General features: G+C 36.9%; 1 protein-coding gene and 1 long non-coding RNA gene across 26 annotated transcripts in view; one reads left to right on the top strand and one right to left on the bottom strand.

The window, feature by feature from the left end:
- ldah (lipid droplet associated hydrolase) overlaps positions 1 to 19,476 on the bottom strand; it is a 281,972-nt gene that overhangs the window by 140,110 nt on the left and 122,386 nt on the right. The gene's annotated exons all lie outside the window — the stretch shown is intronic.
- The window catches only part of LOC138736632 (uncharacterized), a 48,215-nt gene that overhangs the window by 23,564 nt on the left and 5,175 nt on the right, over positions 1 to 19,476 (top strand). For all 3 annotated transcript variants that reach the window (XR_011340455.1, XR_011340454.1, XR_011340456.1), the window contains exons 2-3: positions 7,033 to 7,111; positions 7,766 to 8,035. This is a non-coding gene — a long non-coding RNA (uncharacterized lncRNA). The remainder of the gene's footprint in view (positions 1 to 7,032; positions 7,112 to 7,765; positions 8,036 to 19,476) is intronic.

Genomic DNA, 19,476 nt, shown 5'->3' with positions numbered 1-19,476 from the left:
GCCAAGGACCACCCATGGAACCTCGTCTACACATTTGAGTCCGGTCAGGCGATCCATGAGCGCAGACAAGGGGGCGGTGGAAAGATTCCACCAGCCGTCCAGGTGCACGAGCCTGACTGCTCTCTGGTATCTGGAGAGCCCATAATTGCTGTTGAGAAGCACCTTCAATGCGGAGTATTTACCTTCCTCCAGTGGGTTCTGTATGAGGTCATCACTCTGGCTACTATTTCTTGTTCCAGGGAACTGATGACGTGGTAGTATTTGGTGGAGTCTGAAGTAATCTGCTTTATCTGGAACTGTGCCTCTGCCTGTCCAAACCAAGTCAGGAGTTTGAGGGTGACTGCACTGACTGTTGCAGCATCCATACTGTTGAGTCCAGAGGCGTCTGGACCCGTCGGGGTCATCAATGTAGTCTTAGCTAAATGGAGTCAGGAAGAACGAGACCAGTAGTCAGTGGGTTCATTTGCACTCCAGTCATTTATTGAATCTTCCTGCGCTCCAGCTTATAAGGTTGCGGGTAAGTTCTGCCCTCGCGCCAGAAACATCATGACATTACCTCTCGCATTTGCGGACCTGACCCGTGGAAAAGATGACTCCAGCGGCGCCATCTTGATGCGGCTCCTCCACTCCCGTGACCGTAACATGCAGAGCTGGTTCACCTGTCATCAATGATTTGCACCTCCACAAACTATTAATAATATAACACTTGTTACTTAACTCTGAACTTAACTCAACTTAACCTCACAATGCAAAAATGTATATATGTGTGTGTTAAAACCTAAACCATTACAGTTTAAGCTTGATTCTGAAGAGATTATATTAAAGTTGAGTCTCAGAAAGCTTTTGCGCTGAAGATCAAAGTGTTTATTGTTGTTCAAAAGCAATTATGGAGCACCGAGGTGGGGTGGTGTCCATGGTGCGGGGGAGACTTTAAAACTCACAAATTTCTTGTAGAGTTGTTTTCAGAGAATTGTTTCTTCATACAAATAATTTTCCTCAAATTTCCCCTGTTTTGCAAGAAGGTTTCGGAATATGTGTTTCACATCATGAATCTGTCCTCCTTTCAAATAGACAGTGAAGTGGCTATTTTCTTCCATGATTTCACAAACCCACGCAAGGGCTGAACGAAATAGACGTCTAAAAATGGTTGTTTCAAGTGCAAGATTACACTTGCTGCCTTAATCAAAAGTGACCATTTCCATGGACACAACGAGGCTGCCCTTTTTATCTTAAAGAGGCAGTCAGAAGTGTTCTTCCTCCTTCAAAAGATACTTATTCTGTGTTCTCCTTTGATCAGAAGTAACATGTAACAGCACCTTTTCTGGCTATTGTATCTTCAATCCTGTCTTCCCCACAGGATGGTTACCCTCTTCTGGTCTCAAAATGTCGCTGGTTCAGTACTATGTTTCTCTAAAATCCCTTTGAAGTTCATAATGCCTTCTTCAAATGTATGAATCATGAGCCAACGGACTCCACCTGTCTACTTGCCATTGAATCGAAAGTTAGCTTTGCTTGCACAGATGCTTCTCTTTAGCAAACACTATTTTAGCAATTGAATGAAGCATTCAATTCTAATTCTTATTGCTCTGTTTTACAGATGCTTCGTCTCCAAAAATGGCATGCCATCTGCCATCTCAAAGAAATATTTGTGTGTCTGTGTGTCCCTGTCCACCCAAAAGTAACTTTACTAAGAAATATATATTTTAATAATAAAGATTAATAACACAATTCTGTCACATAAACAATAGAGTGATTTCATTTCAAGCACCTTTACAACAGTCAAATCTAGATCCTAATGACCTTCTAAGCAAAATACTGTAAATGCTGGCATATAGGATGATCCTTGAAACTTAAAAGTGTTGCTTCAAAAATCAGGGTTGCCTTATACACTAGGTCTAAATACTAACCTTGATAGCAAAGTCTAAACATCACTGCCATCTTCCCCCTCCCCCTCCATATCCTATACCCATCCTGCTGGCTTCGACACAAGTTCCTGATCTGGTCCTAAGTGCACTCTCCTACTATCTTTGTGCTGTCATCCTGGTTAACCTCCACACTAATGCGACAGCTAAATTAAAGGAAGTTACAATTATCCTATGTTATTTTACAGAAGAGTTGAAAATACTCCAAAGATTCTGCATGGGACCATACTTAAAGTCAGCCCTTAGTGCGCACTGACAGGCATTGCTCATTCAGTGGGGCAAACCTGGACGTATCCTGTTAGTTATCAGTGAAGTCTCAGCACTCCCTCACGGGGTCCATCCACCCAGTCTGACTGCTGTCAACTTGGTACAGGCTTTAAATGGCTTGTTACAGAAGCTGATGGAGTTTTATTTTAAAATATACTAATAAAATCAAAACCTTTACAGGGTAATTTAATATAAAAATATCGTGAGAGCATCACTTCACTGATCAGTAGTAAATGCCATACTTGGGGTTGTCCTATACAAAACCTACATTTTAGGGAGAAAATCTGGGGTTCGTCCAATATAAAGTCATCCGACATGCCAGCATATATCATAACTTTTAATTATATCCTTCAATTTGCACTTTAAATATTCCTTTCTATAGCGGTATGCTGGCAGAACAATTTGTTTTCTCAATTTAAAATATTGTAGAAATATAGCACACATTTATTTTTGAAATGTATATTTCCATACCTATTTCCATCAAAAACAAAATATATACACACAACAGCAAATCTGGAAGCAGCTTATTCAATATGTGCATTGAGATATCTATCTCTACTTGTCACCAACTATAGCAGCAAGAAGCACAGGCCACCTGACAAAACCAATTCACCTTCACCTCAGGTAGAGACAAAAAATTGGAGCATCTGTGACAGATTATGTTATATTTTATATTGTATGTAGTATGCTTTAAAAGGAGATAAACTTTGGCAGGTTTTTTAGTGCAGGTCACATACAAACACTTCAAAGCGGATATCATTTAAAATGCTAGAGCTCTGCTCAAGCCAGACAGTTTAGGCTCTGAGAGCCTTTGAAAAAACTTTAAAGGGTGCCTATAAGGACTTCACAAGTAGGTGTTAATTGGACATACTGTGGAGTAATGGATTATTGTTTTGGAAAGCAACAGATGAAGAAGATTAAGTCCAGGGTCGCAGTCTGTCTGAATGCAGTTGGCTGTTTTAAGAGGGTCCTGTGGTTTTCTGAGTGAGAGAGAGAATAGCTGTGTTTATACTGAGGACACCTCGCATCACCCCGCATCACCTCGAATCACCGCGATTTTTTGTCGCTCGCATCACCGCGCAATTTTGGACTACCTGAACTGTTTCTTCCGAGCGATTGAATACGCAGTGATGCAGGGCGATGCGAGGTGATGCGAGGAATGTGAGGTGATGCAGGGCGATGCGAGGTGACCAGGAAGTCCGATGAGCAGTTGAAAACTGCGGGTGAAAAATCGCGACTTCTGGTGAGTCACCCGCGGTGTTTCCACTGCGTGGTCGTCCCTCGCATCACCCCGCATCGACCACCTCAAAAGTAGGATGCCGGAGCACCTCGAATCGCCGCACATCGGACACAACCAGATGTGTTTACAGTGCGGCCAGATTCGAGGTGTCACCGCGCATCACCGCGCTTCACCTCGCATTACCTCGCATCACCGCGCTTTTCCCGGCTCAATGGAAACACCCCCAATGAGAGTGTGTGTGTGAGAGAGAGAGAGAGAGAGAGAGAGAGAGAGAGAGAGAGAGAAAGAGGGAGAGAGAATTCGGATCTGCAGCTTTACAGTCAGCAGCAGCAGCTGGGACTGGAACAGGACAAGCTGGCAAGCTTGTGGAATAACCCTATTTAGAAGCTGGGCTGTGAGTTCTTAGTTCAGCCTGGTCAAAGCCTTTGTGGTCCACACAAGAGGAGAGGACTGGCTGCATAATGTTTCACTTGAAATAAGGGAAACAAAAAGGAAATCTGTTGTGACCTGAAAGAAAGAGGTTATCATCTGAAAAACCCTGATGGAGCAAGTTTTTTTGGCGAGACACTGAAGCAGCTGATCAGAAGGAATCAGTTGTGGGTGTCCAATGAGCAACAAATCTCTCTCTGAAAACCAACAAGAACTTTTTTGAATGGTAACCATTTACCCTTCAAGCACTAAAGCCTGGTGAAATTCGTAAATTCTAAATTCTGTGCACTGTATAAGAATTGTCCGATACTGGTGAACTTGGAGGAGTGAGAAGTGAGATTGGACTGTAAATCAATGAACTTTTTTTGAACTTATATACACATTACATACACATACGCTTAGAATTAGAAGGGGGTTAAGTTAGGTTAAGTTAATAGTGATAAGTTAAATGTTGATCCTGCTTTTATGTTTAAAGATAATTGAAAGTAACTTTTGTTTAAGTAACCATTTGTCTTGGTGAATTTCTATTGCTGCTGAGTTTTGGGGTCCTCTAGGCCCATAACACATTTAACAAACATCAATTAAGTTAGGTGCCAGTTAGACTTATTACTTGAGTCAATACTACCAGCACAGGATGGGAGTAAATGATAATTGTTGCTTTAAAATAGATTGAGAATGATGGGGAACAAACTTAGTTATAATACAGCATCTCCAGGTCTACAAGAGAACACACCACTCTTCTGTTACCTGAACAAGACAAAATTGGACCTTGAGATTAGAAGCTAAATACAAGTCTGGGAAGATTTTACAATTCGGCAGGTGACCCAGGAAATGGATGATGATGAAATTGACAGAATATAAGAGTAAGTGACTGGTTGGAAGTAACAAGTCTAGGTAATATTAAGTGGTTCTGGAATTCAAATCACAAAATATTTATATGTAGGAACATCCATTTCTCACATATCAAACTCAAACTTGTTACTTATTGACCAACACTGACTCTTTATTCACCAATTTCTTCATTAAAATAAAATGAACATCCTTGTTCAAGTATAATCATGCTGGCTTTCCTTTCTTTTTTCATTAACCTCCTCCAACTTTATCATGGTCTTGGAAATAAATGTTTCCCTGACTCTGGGCTCTTGTGCAGCCACACCCCCTGCCCCTCCTGCCTTCCACTTTGGTGTTTGTGATTTCCTCCAATTTGTTTACAACCTTTGGAATTCACCCTCTGAAGCTTACATTCTTGTGAAAAGCCTTGAGAAATTTTATTGCATTTAAGGCAGCATTTAAATCGAGGGCACACCATCATGGCCCTTTCAAAACATACTGGGGGTGTAGGTTAATAGGGTGTAAAGTGGGCGGGATGGACTCGTGGGCCGAAATGGCCTGTCACCTTGCTATATGCCTAACCTTTAAAAAAAAAGTTTATTTATAGAGTTTTTTCTAGCACTCCTTTTTTCCTTTTAAAATTTTTTTTATTTAGTTTAATATAATAATCCCACATACATGTTGCACTAATACAACAAAATATATCACAATATGTACATATTATATACTGGAAAAAATGCACTAATTAACAATTTCCCTTTTTTGTTAATAATTATTGATTAATATTGTTAAAATTAAAAATGAAAATCAATTGAATTACATTATAAGGATTCTGCTCATAACTTGATATAATATCAAATAATGTTATGGTCGATGACAATCATATATAAACCCTAATCAATCAGCTTATTTAGAAAAAAACAAGAAAAACTAATGCTAAACTAACCCCTCCCTCTAATCAAGGTTACTTATAAAAGTAAACAAAGAGAAGAGAAAGAAAAACAAAAATGGATCGGATCTCTACCTCCAAAAGCCAGACAAAGCATTGCCGGAGCAGTCAAACTGACTAAAACTGTCAACCATGATAAAATTCTATGAATGGACCCCATATCTTTTTCAAACCGAAACTTTTTATCTTTGATATTATATCTAATTTTTTCCAAACCTAAGTATGCCATCACATCTTGTAGCCACAGCTCATGAGTCAGTGGAAATTCATCTTTCCACTTCGTTAAAAACCCTTGTTTGGCTTTCAGCGTATTAAAGCTAAAACCTTCTCTTGACATGCCAATAATGGGATAGTAGGATCGCAAATGAAGCCAAACGAGGCAATTTCAGGGCATGGATCTATTTTAGTCTTAAAAATTGTAGATAAAGATTGAAAAACGTTTCGCCCAAATCTTCCTAATTTGGGACATTCCCAAAATATGTGAATTAGTGAGGCCTCTAAAATTTTACATCTTTCACACAATAGATCAACATGTGCATAAAAACGAGATAATTTAAGTTTGGATATATGTATTCTGTATACCACTTTTAATTGTAATGAACAATTCTTTAATAAATTAAGTTACTGAAAATCAAATGGTAAAATGGATATGGGGGCATTCAATTATATCATCCCACAGTTTAAAATTAACTGGCAGGCTCATTCTGCGAGGTACAAAGTTACTCGTGTATAAATCTGAAAGATGTTACATGAGAAACAATCAGAATCACCCAAGATAAAGTTTAAATTTGTTTGAATAGGGTGGCAAAAGCTTTACTGTGAATTGATATGTGATTTTAATGATGAGCTCTTGAAAAGGATATGCACAGGTGGATCACAGTTTGCAGTGATTAAGATTCATCTGTGAAAAGTATGATGCATATAACACAGTGGTTCTCAACCTTTTTCCACTCACATACCACTTTAAGTATTCCCTATGCCATAGGTACTCTGTGATTAGTAAGGGACTGCTTAAGGTAGTTTGAGGGTGGAAAGAAAAAGTTTGAAAACCACTGTTTTAATCAGCCCTAAATGACTCATAATGTGCACGGTTTCATAACTCCAAAGGAAATGAGCCAATGACAATTTTTCTCAAGCAAAATATTTCACTAACAATTGGGTCCAGAGCAGTGATTCTCAACCTTCCCTTCTCACTCACATACCACCTTAAGTACTCCCTTACTAATTGCAGAGCACTGATGGCATAGGGATTACTTAAAGTGGTATGTGAGTGGAAAGAAAAAGGTTGGAAACCACTGCTGTAACACAACTTGTCAATTTTGTAATATAAATTCTGGCTTGTTCTCGCTTCAGTTATTATCCAGGGTCTAATTAGCCTCTTTTTCGATTATCAGCAAGAATATCTTCCACACAAGTTCCATGAACATCTATAATTTCCGGAAATCTGTTTTGGCAATATGACCACATTGTAAGGCAAGTAATATTATTCTGCTCACACCTACAAACAAACAGCTCCACTGAGATTGGGGTTGCAGGTGGAATTTCTGGATGTGTCTGTGGTGTTGCTATTGTAATTTGGGTTGTGTGGAGTTGGCGTGAAGAGAACAATCTTGATGGCTCTCACAGGTCTGATGGCTAGAGTTGGAAATCACTTAATGGATAGATTCACTTAGCTGTTCGGCTCCACAGATGCAGAGGAATGGAGTCTTTGTGAGAGATTGAATTACTTTCCAGTTTCAATTATTCTCAGCAGGAGGAGAGTTTAAGTCCCTTTGTTACAATGGTCAATCAAATTTGATTTGAATTTTCTTTGTTGAGGATTTAAGTTCAAAATGAATTTAATTTACCCATTTAATGATTGAAAGCAGATTATTAATTTGTAGTTAATTATCATTCATCAAATAACACACAATTGGTTGGAAATGGATTGAAGGCATTTTAGGATGAACTAATGCATGTTTCACATAGAATTGACACAATCCAAATATCAACATCCAAACCTTTATTTATTTCTCCTTTCACTTGTCTTCTCATTTCATGAAATTCTTTTATTAATAAATCAATGCTGGTTATGTCCTTTATGTTTACTTTTAAAGTTTTACCTTCTTTTAATACCTCCTCTTCTAGTAGCTGGGCTTCCTCTTCAGCCTTTTTACTGCTGGTTCCATTGTGAGCCCAACTCTTCGTCTTCCTTCGATGGTGTTTCTGAAGGCCACAGCTTATCGTGCATGAGTAATGCCCTTCCAGATTCTTCTCCACCACCATCTCTTCATCATTGTGGGAGAGCGACATCAGTAGAAGTCCCTCACCAGGGAGTAGTTTGGATGCTAACTCCCTACTTCTGGCTCACATTAGGCCTCAGATCTCACTTGGTCTTCTCTTCACATCAGGCTCCAGGTAAGGCATGAGCTACTTTATCTTTCTTTGGAGGCATTTTAAAAATGTTGCAGCACTGTTTAAATTTACTTTAAAAAGTTTTAATAGTTTAAAACATTTCTTATTCAGCACTTTTTTACTAATTCACCAGGAAAGTCAGCTCCTACGTTCTAACCCTATGGCATCATGTGATGTCGCCTCAATAATTAACTTGAAAATAATGGCATTTTGATCACTGGACCAAAAATGTTCTTCTTCACATATTTCTGTCACATGTCCTGACTCGTTCCCTAATATGAGATCCAGTATTGCATACTCTCTAATTGGGTACCTCTATATATTGATTTAGAAAATTTTCCTGAACACATTTGACAAACTCCAAGCCATCAAGACTTTTTACAGTCTTGGAATCCCAGTCAATATGTGGAAAGTTAAAATCTCCTACTATCACAAACTTATGTTTCCTATAGCTGACGACAATGTCTCTAAAGACTTGCTCCTCCAATTCTCGCTGACTATTGGGTAGTCTATAATACAGCCCTATGAGTGTGGTCATACCTTTTCCATTTCTCAGCTCCACCCATTGAGCTTCAATAAACGAGCCCTGTGGTCTGTCCTGCCTGAGCTCAGCTGTGATAATTTCCCTGATGAGCAATGTCACTCCTCCCCTTTCATTTCCCCTGTTCTATCGTGTCTAAAGCAACAGAAGCCTGAAACATTGAGCTGCCAGTCCTGTTCCTCCTGCAACCAAGTTTCACTGATGGCCACAATGTCAAATTTCCACGTGCCAATCCATGCTCAAAGCTCGTCTGCCTTTCCTACAATATTCCTTGCTTCTTTCTTTTAAAAATATTGAGTTCAATATGAGTTTTATCTCATATACATGTTGCATTAATATAGAAGGAAATATCAAAATGTATACATAATATATAACTGGCAAAATGCTCTAATTAAGAGTTTCCCATTTTTGTTATTAATTATTAATTAATATAATTGAGATTAAAAATGAAAATCACATGAATAACTTTGTAAGCAATCTGCTCATAACTTAGTAAAATATCAATTAATATTAATATTATAATCTAGGACCATCATATATAAACTCCAATTAAACAACTTGTATTGTGAAACAGGAATAAAAAAGAAAAAAAATCCTAAAAACTAAACTAACACTAATCTAACCCCTCCCTCTAATTAAGATTAATTATATAAAAACAAAAAAAACCCCAACAAAAGTGGATTGGATCGCCTCCTTCAGAAGCCAGACTGAGAATTGTGGGAACTGCCAACCATGATCATATTCTATGAATGGACCCCATATCTTTTCAAACTGGAACTTTTTATCTTTGATATTATATCTAATTTTTTCCAAACTTAAATATGCCATTACATTATGTAGCCACAGCTCATAAGTTGGTGGAAATTCATCTTTCCACTTAATTAAAAACCCTCATTTGGCTTTCAGCGTACTAAAGCTAAAACCTTCTCTTGAGATGCCAACAATGGGATAGTCAGATCGCGAATGAAGCCAAATGAGGTAATTAAAATGCATGGATCTATTTTAGTCAAAAATTGTAAATAAAGATTGAAAAATATTTCCCCCAAATCTTCCTAATTTAAGACATTCTCAAAACATGCGGATAAGTGAGGCCTCTAAAATTTTACACCTTTCACACAATGGATCAACGTCTCCATAAAAACAAGATAATTTAAGTTTAAATACATGTATTCTGTGTACCATTTTAAACAATGTCTAGCACAAAATGATGAATCATTAATTAAACTAAGCATGGAATGCAAGTCCTCATCTGAGGTTAAGATCCCGTTCCCAGTCATTCTTAATCTTAACCATTGAGGATACTCTTAAATCCAATAAATTATTATAAATACGCGATTAACTCACTATGAACAAACTGCAAATGAAAAAAAATCAAGAGTATTTGAGTCTGCAATTCAAGGAAAATCTTGTAGCTTATATTGGTAAATATATCTAAGTTGAAAAGATCTAAAAAATGTCTTTTGGAAAGCTTAAATTTAACTGACACTTGTTCAAAAGAAGCAAAATTCTTACGGATAAATAAATCTTTGTAATTTTTAATACCTGATCTATGCCATTCCTTAAAGCCTATATAACATCTATAACAGAAGGTAGGAAAAAGTGGTTATCTATAATGGGACTTGCCAGGGAAAAAGTATTACAACCAAACAATTTCCTAAATTGATTCCATATTCTTAATCTATTCCTCATTATCTGATTGTGAATCAATTTAGAAAAAGATAATGGTAAAGTGGAACCTAAAAGTGCCAACAGTGATGTTTTCCAAGAAAAAATTAATTCCATTTCTATCCAAGTTGGGCAACTAATTAGTTGAACAAATTTTAATAGTAAAGGGGGGCGTGGCAAGTTGGCGTAGGGAGCGGACGTGCCTTCCCGGTCTCCCCCAGGCAGTTATATAAATACCCGTTTTAAGAATATTTCTTTTCTGTTAAAAGTCTTTGTTTTGTTTATCAATTGTTTTTAGTTTAAAATGGCAACAAAGATTAAGGAAAATAGAGTTCAAATACAGAACAAAACTACACTCTCCGACTTTGGAAGAAACTCGGCCTACTTGCCCAGACAGAACCACGGAGTCAAGGCTGGAATTTTCTTAAGAACGGAACTCATTAATTGGACTGTCGGACAAGCTGGCCTTGGACACCCCTCTGAAAGATGTTTAAAATGGCAACAAAGATTAAGGAAAATAGAGTTCAAATACAGAACAAAACTACACTCTCCGACTTTGGAAGAAATTCGGCCCACTTGCCCAGACAGAACCACAGAGTCAAGGCTGGAATTTTCTTAAGAACGGAGCTCATTAATTGGACTGTCGGATAAGCTGGCCTTGGACACCCCTCTGAAAGATGTTTAAAATGGCAACAAAGATTAAGGAAAATAGAGTTCAAATACAGAACAAAACTACACTCTCCGACTTTGGAAGAAACTCGGCCTACTTGCCCAGACAGAACCACGGAGTCAAGGCTGGAATCTTCTTAAGAACGGAGCTCATTAATGGGACTGTCGGATAAGCTGGCCTTGGACACCCCTCTGAAAGATGGTGATGAATATTGATTTGAAATGTTTTATGAAGATAAATTGCAGTAATTGGCATTGGTTGCCTGTGAGTTTTAAAAATCCAGATAACATTAAAGTTTATTAGTGATTTTTTTTGGATGGAATATCGGAAGGATGAATTTATTATCTATAAATACAGAACAAAATTACATTCTTTGACTTTGGAAGAAATTTGACCTATTTGCCCAGACAGAGCCGGAGTTGGTGCTGGAATTTTCTCAAGAACAGAACTTATTAAAGTTGATTTCAGACTCCTTTTTGAAAGATGGCGACGAATGTTGATTTGAAATATTTGAAATATTTTCTGAAGATAAACATATATATGGAACTCCTTGACCTGCAATAAGGTTTATCAGTGATTTTTTTTTTGGATGGAATATTGGAAGAGTGAATTTATTATCTGTGAGTATGCATACATTGCAAACAGATTTTAATAGTTTTGAAAAGGTTTTTTTTTAAACTAAACAACAAGATCAGTCTAATATTGAGAAAATTGGAAAAAACGGAAACTTTATTCAATTTGGAAACTCAGTAGAAAGAAACTATGAACAAGACTGATGATTTATAAAATTAAAGTTGAAGGAGCAATGTCCAAGAAGAGTTAAAAATTTTGAATACGTTTTTCTTGAAAATAAACAATAATTTCAACTTAACATTGAGAAGATTGACAAAGTGGAAAATTTGATATTAAATTGAGAAACATAGAAGAAAGAACTTATGAATAACATTGATGCTTTAGAAGATCAAGACCGAAGGAATTATGTTCAAGAAAATTTTAAAAGATTTGAAAAAACTTTTTTTTTGAAAGTAAGCTACAAATTCAACTTGAGACTGAGAAGAATGGAAGATTCGGTGTTGAACTGGGATGTTCAGAGGTGTTTTAATTCAGTGGATGAAATTCAGGAAGACTTGAAAAAAAAAAAAACTTTTATTGATTGTAAACAATGTTTAACTCAGTGTTGGGAGGGTGGAAAGGGTGCAAAATTTAATATCAAGTTTGGATTTTCAAAAAAAAAGAGTTTATGAATAAGATTGGTTAAATTGATGGACCGGGGTTTTATGGATATAAGAAATGATGATTTTTCAGTTTATACGTGTATTTTGTCTGCCTGGGGGAGGGGGGGGGGGAGGGGGTGGTACTTCTGCTCCCGAAAGTCATATGCCACTTGTGGTTTATACCACACCCATTTGGGTTTTTGGGAATTAACCACCACAAGGTGGTTTCCTAAGGGGTTAGGGGAGGTGGGGGGGGGGGGGGGTGAAAATTTGAAAATTATTTAGTATCTATTATGTAATATTATACTAAGTCAATTTGAAATGAATGTATGGAGATACTATAGATAAACTTCAAAAAAAATTTTAATAGTAAACGTAAATTATTAATCACTCAATAATAAAATCGAAAATTTAGTAGTGAAAGTCTTCCATTCCTTACCATTTTCTGAAGATAGGTTTTATTTAACAATACTCCTTGCATTGAAATAGATTTACTGGAGAACACATATTCAACCCATTGACCTTCTCACAGTGCATACAATTTTAACATCATCTTTTCCCTCCTCCACTCCTCTATCTCCTCTGGTACTCTGGTTCACCTCCCCCTGTAAATCTAGTTTAAACCCACTGGAATGGCACTTGCAAACCTGCCTGCAAGGATATTAGACTCCTTCCAATTCAGATGCAAACCGTCCCATTGGAACATTTCCCACCTTCCCTGGAAGAGAGCCCAATGATCCAGAAACCTGAAGCCCTTCCTCCTTTCCAAACATGATTTAAAAGATCACAAAAACATAACATACAGTATAGAAATAATCAAAGAAAATTTTACATTAACACCAATCCCACCCTCCCACCCCTACAGCCTACAACTCCCTTAAGGGGAGGAAAAAAAGGTTTTATATATATATATATCTTCTTTGGCTTGGCTTCGCGGACGAAGATTTATGGAGGGGGTAAAAAAGTCCACGTCAGCTGCAGGCTCGTTTGTGGCTGACCAGTCCGATGCGGGACAGGCAGACACGATTGCAGCGGTTGCAAGGGAAAATTGGTTGGTTGGGGTTGGGTGTTGGGTTTTTCCTCCTTTGCCTTTTGTCAGTGAGGTGGGCTCTGCGGTCTTCTTCAAAGGAGGCTGCTGCCCGCCAAACTGTGAGGCGCCAAGATGCACGGTTTGAGGCGTTATCAGCCCACTGGCGGTGGTCAATGTGGCAGGCACCAAGAGATTTCTTTAGGCAGTCCTTGTACCTTTTCTTTGGTGCACCTCTGTCACGGTGGCCAGTGGAGAGCTCGCCATATAATACGATCTTGGGAAGGCGATGGTCCTCCATTCTGGAGACGTGACCCATCCAGCGCAGCTGGATCTTCATATAATATATCTATATATATATATATATATATATATATAAAATATAATATATATATATATAATATATAGATATAATATATCTATATATCTATATATATATATAATATAGATAAACAACCAACTGAAAAACCTCACAAAGATAAGCGTATACAGAGCTGTTGTCATACCCACACTCCTGTTCGGCTCCGAATCATGGGTCCTCTACCAGCATCACCTACGGCTCCTAGAACGCTTCCACCAGCATTGTCTCCGCTCCATCCTCAACATTCATTGGAGCGCTTTCATCCCTAACGTCGAAGTACTCGAGATGGCAGAGGTCGACAGCATCGAGTCCACGCTGCTGAAGATCCAGCTGCGCTGGGTGGGTCACGTCTCCAGAATGGAGGACCATCGCCTTCCCAAGATCGTGTTATATGGCGAGCTCTCCACTGGCCACCGTGACAGAGGTGCACCAAAGAAAAGGTACAAGGACTGCATAAAGAAATCTCTTGGTGCCTGCCACATTGACCACCGCCAGTGGGCTGATATCGCCTCAAACTGTGCATCTTGGCGCCTCACAGTTCGGCAGGCAGCAACCTCCTTTGAAGAAGACCGCAGAGCCCACCTCACTGACAAAAGGCAAAGGAGGAAAAACCCAACACCCAACCCCAACCAACCAATTTTCCCCTGCAACCGCTGCAACCGTGCCTGTCTGTCCCGCATCGGACTTGTCAGCCACAAAAGAGCCTGCAGCTGACGTGGACATTTACCCCCTTCATAAATCTTCGTCCGCGAAGCCAAGCCAAAGAAAGAAAGATATATATAGATATATATAGGTATATATATATATATATATATATATATATATAATATATCTAGATATAGATATAAAAATATTGTAAATGTTAATAACATTTCAAAGTATATCTAAATGCATATGTTTCAAATACGGAGATCACTTACTAACAAAGAAAGAATAATTATCATGTAAATTATAAGTAATTTTTTTCCATAACAATGCATACTTTCAATTCATTATGCCAACGTGCTATATTAATCTCAATGTCATCTTATGCACTACTGATAACACCAAACGTACAAAATCAATTTGAATTTTATCCAATCTCATTCCCCTTAACGAATACAAATTTCCCAACAAGAAAATTGTTGGATCTAATGGTAATATAAAATTATATAATTTCTCCAAAACTACTTCAATTCCTTGCCAAAATGATTGAGCTTTAACACAATTCCAAACAGCATGTAGAAAAGTTCCAATACATGAGCCACATCTAAAACAAGAATCCGAATTACTATACCCATATTTTTTTAACTTCTCTGGGGTCAAATATAATTGATGTAAAAAATTATAATTAACTATTCCATATCATACATTAGTCAATTTAATTACATTGTCCTGACACATATTCACCCAATCATCTTCAGGAAAAATAAATACTAAATCACTCTCCCATTTAAGTTTAGATTTCTCCCAATCTGGTTTATCTATACTATCTTGTAACAAATTATACATAACTGAAATATAACCCTTTTTCGGTATAGAGGAAACCAGATTCAAATCTCGACAAAGTCAGTAAAATCATCTCTCTACCATAATTATCTTTTATCAAAGCTCTAAGCTGATAATACGCAAACAAAGAATTAACAGGTATATCAAATCTTTCTCTCAACTGATTAAAAGAAAGAAATTTCCCCTCTACAAAACAATCCTGTACTGTCTTTATACCTTTAGAATCCCAAATCTTTAAATGATTATTAAACATTGAAAAAGGAATAAGCTGATTGTTATAAAATGGAGTTAAAATTGATCATTTATCTTTCGACCCTAAAACCTTGTTTTTTTAAAATCCAGATCTTTCACAAATGTTTCAATATCAGCATATCATTATTGCTGTAACAAAATCAAGTTCCATCAAAATATAAATGAATGTATTTCAACCCTAGATATACACGCCATTTCCACTTTAGCCCAGCTGGGAGGCTGATCCAAATCCATCAATCTACTAATAAACTTCAACTGGGCCACTTCATAATAATTTTGAAAATGTGGTAATTGTAGTCCACCCAATGTAATTCTATGCAATGCCATTTGGGCTAATTTACCTTTCCATAAAAACTCTCGCACTGCTTTATTCAAATCTTGAAAAAAAAGCCCTTAGAAAGTAAACAAGGTAGTGACTGAAATAAATATTGAATTTGAGGAAAAATATTAATTTCAATACAATTAACCTGACCAATCAAAGTTAATGGAAGATCTTTCCACTTAATCAAATCTGCTTTAATCCGTCTTAATATAGGTACATAATTTAATTGATATAATGATTGATAATTTGTATCCATAAACACAGCTAAATATTTAATTGTACTTGTCCACCTTAATTTTGTAATTGTTTTAAATTCAGAATAATCTCCCACTCCAACTGGTAAAATTTCACTTTTATCCCAATTAACTTTATATCCCGATAATTCTCCAAATTTCAACAAACACTCTTGTTTCAACGACTGTTCCAGTTCCGTCAAATATACCGACACATTGTTCGCAAATAAATTAATTTTATATTTTTCATTCTTAACACTCATCCCTCTAATTTCTTCATTTTGTCTAATAGCCTGAGCTAATGGTTCAATAACCAACGTAAATAAGGCTGGTGATAATGGCCCTGTCGAATTGAATGAGTCAATTTAAATGGTGAAGAAATCTGTCCATTCATCACCACCCTAGCAATCAGGATCGTATATAAAGCCCTTAAAAAAGGGCTGAATTTAAATTTCTCTAACACTTTAAATAAAAAATCCCACTCATGATTCTGGTAACTTCTGGTCTTCAGTATCTTGATTCAACACTTCTCCAAATTAATTAGAAAAATCATCATGAAAGAATTTATAAAATTCCACAGGGAATCCATCATCCCCATGGGAACTTTCCATTAGGCATTTCCTGAATAGCTTCCTTAACTTCAAAATCTGTAAATGGAGATTCCAATTCCTGAACATCATTTCCATCTAATACTGGTAAGTATTAAGATGTGGAAAGTAAGAAGGTAAGTAAGAATCAATAGAACCATTATGCTGTTTCCCCTCAGAAGTATATAATTTCAAATAAAATGAATAAAACTGGTCATTGATTTCCTGAGGTTTGTAAGTAACTTTTGAATTCTTCTTAACAGCATTAATAGTCTGAGATGTCTGTTCAGCTTTCAATTGCCAAGCAAGTACCTCATGAGCTCTTTCCCCCAATTCATAATAATGTTGTTTAGATTAATTAAGCACTCAAACTGATACGTTTGTAAAGTATTATAATGTAATTTCAACCTCGCTAATGCAACTTTTTAAAAATCTTCTTTTACACCTTTCTGAAAATCTTTCTCTAACTCAGCAATCTTATTTTCTAACTCTAAACTTTCTGCCATATATTGTTTCATAACTTTCATAGAATAACTAATGATCTACCCTCTCAAATAAATTTTTAAAGCATCCCATATTACAAAATGACTATCCAGTCAAAAATAAAGAAATCTGCTCTTTCACAAAAGTAACAAACTCTGTTTTTTTCAATAACATTGCATTAAATTTCCATCTAAACGACGGACGTACTATTTCCGATCTTTCACAGGAAAAAAGTAATAATGAATGATCTGATATAACTCTACTTTTATATACAGCTCGTAGTACTCTACTTTGTAAATTTGCTGATACCAAAAATAAATCAATTCTAGAAAATGAATCATGTCTTGAAGAATAAAAAGAGAAATCTTTTTCTGTAGGATTAACTTTTCTCCAAATATCCACCAAATTTAAATCTTCCATTAACACATTAATTTGTGTTGCCATCTTTGATTTCATCATACTTTTTGGATTTCTGTCCAATTAAGGGTTGAGAACACAGTTAAAATCATCACCAACTAAAACATTTTCATTAGTTTGAGTTAACAATAAAAAATCTTCTTAAATAAACCACTCATCATCTATATTAGGGGCATAAAGATTCAGCAAAGTCCAAGATTCAGCAAAAATTTTACAGTTCACTCTTAATATTCTGCCAGCAATTCAAATGGTAAATTTTTATGAATCAAATCACTATTCCTCTTGCCCTAGAATTAAAAGAAGAAGAAAACACATGACCAACCCAATCTCTTTTCAATTTCAAATGTTCTTTCTCAGTCCAATATGTTTCTTGTAAAAAAGCAATATCAATTTTCATTTTTTAAATTTAAGCCAATATTCTCTTTCTCTTAATTGGATTATTTAACCCTTGAACATTAAAAGTGGCAAAATTCAATTCAGACATCTTTTTAACTACTAATATATTTACACACTATAAAATAATGCTCCCCTCTATAATTCTACCAAGAAAAAAACCCCATCAAAATCTTTTTTTAAAAATAACAGAAAAATACAAAAAAAAAACACCCAAAGGTAGTAATACCCTAAAAATCTGGGTGTGGTAAACCCACTAGCGGCAGATGACTATCAAAGTTTTCAGTGTTATCCACCCCCCCCAGCCAGATACATATTTATTATTTAATCAAACACAATAGAATATAGTCCATATATTCAGCCCAATGATTCCAAGCCCAACGACTGCTCCAGATCTTCAACATCAAGAAGACTTGGTGTCAACTCTTCTTTCTTTCCATTTTTTCCATAATTTCCATTCTCATGTCCATTTCCATTTCCATTTACTCTCCTCTTAGGAGATAATGGAGGAGAATGCCCATTTCTTCACAATTCCGGCAATGAATTAGCAAAAACCAAAGCATCATGATCATTCTCAAAAAATTGAGATTGAAAATTTCCATAGAAAACCTTCAAAATTGCAGGATAATGAAAAACAAACTTGTAGCCTTTTCACCACAAAACATCTTTGGCTGTATTAAATTATCGTCGTCTTCTAATAACCTCTTGACTCAAATCAGCATTAAAAAACCACTCTGTTATTTTGAACCATTAATGGAGATCAATTCTGCCGTGCATTCTGCACTGCCATATGTAAAATAATTTCTCTATCTTGATATTCTAAACAACGAATCAAGACTGCTCTCGGTGTTTGTACTGGAAGAGGTTTTCTTCTCAGAGCTCTGTGAGCCCTATCCAATTCCAAACCTTCAGGGAAAAGCTCTTCACCCAACACCTCTGGGATCCAGAGCTTAAAAAATTTTATAGGGTCAGCACCTTCAATGTCCTCTGGGAGACCAACTATTTTCACATTATTCCTTCGACTTTGATTTTCCAATGAATCAATCTTCTTCATTAAATCTCTTTTTTGAATCCCCCAATCGACAAAAGAACCTTCCACTTTTTCCATTTTTTCTATATTACGTTCTACTTGAGTTTGACACTCAGAGAACGCTGTTACAATTTTCTTAAAATTATCTTCCACAGTATCAACTGATTTTATTCATCTATTAATATCACTTTTAACTACAGTCATTTCCTGTTTCACAGTTGACATTTCATCACACAAGGTATTCATTTTTATTTTCATCTCCATAAATCCTTGATTCACTTGAGTTGATATTTGTTTTGACATATTATACATTTGACAAGCAATCCCTTCCAAAACAGTAAACATGAATCCAGTCCAGATTCCACTTGCACTTTTTGAGATCCACCTTCTTTAACAGCAAACTCCTCCTCCTGGATGAATTCCAATAAGGTAAGTACCTCTTCTTCCTCAGTCATCGTATATCCCTTGGCTGAACAGCTACGGGTCTGGACACCCGACGCTGGCACCCCGACCTCTTCGAGTCGCCAGCGTTCAGGCTCCCCCACAGTCCACACTTCCACCAGCAGTTCTCGGACCCATGATGCCCCACGCAGGCCAGGCTACACTGCACGCTACTGGGCTGCTCAGTGAGGTCACGGGTCTCCTTATCGGCCATACCGCCCGCGCGCATGACTTCACGTGAACATGAGTCGGCAACGGTTGAGCTCACCAATGTGTCGGTGTCATCTTGCGGAGGCAGGATCGGTGCTGGAGTCAGACTC

The sequence above is a fragment of the Narcine bancroftii genome, chromosome 6 (assembly GCF_036971445.1).
Source record: "Narcine bancroftii isolate sNarBan1 chromosome 6, sNarBan1.hap1, whole genome shotgun sequence".
NCBI classification, from domain to species: Eukaryota; Metazoa; Chordata; class Chondrichthyes; order Torpediniformes; family Narcinidae; genus Narcine; species Narcine bancroftii.
This window is presented reverse-complemented; position numbering and strand designations above follow the sequence as displayed.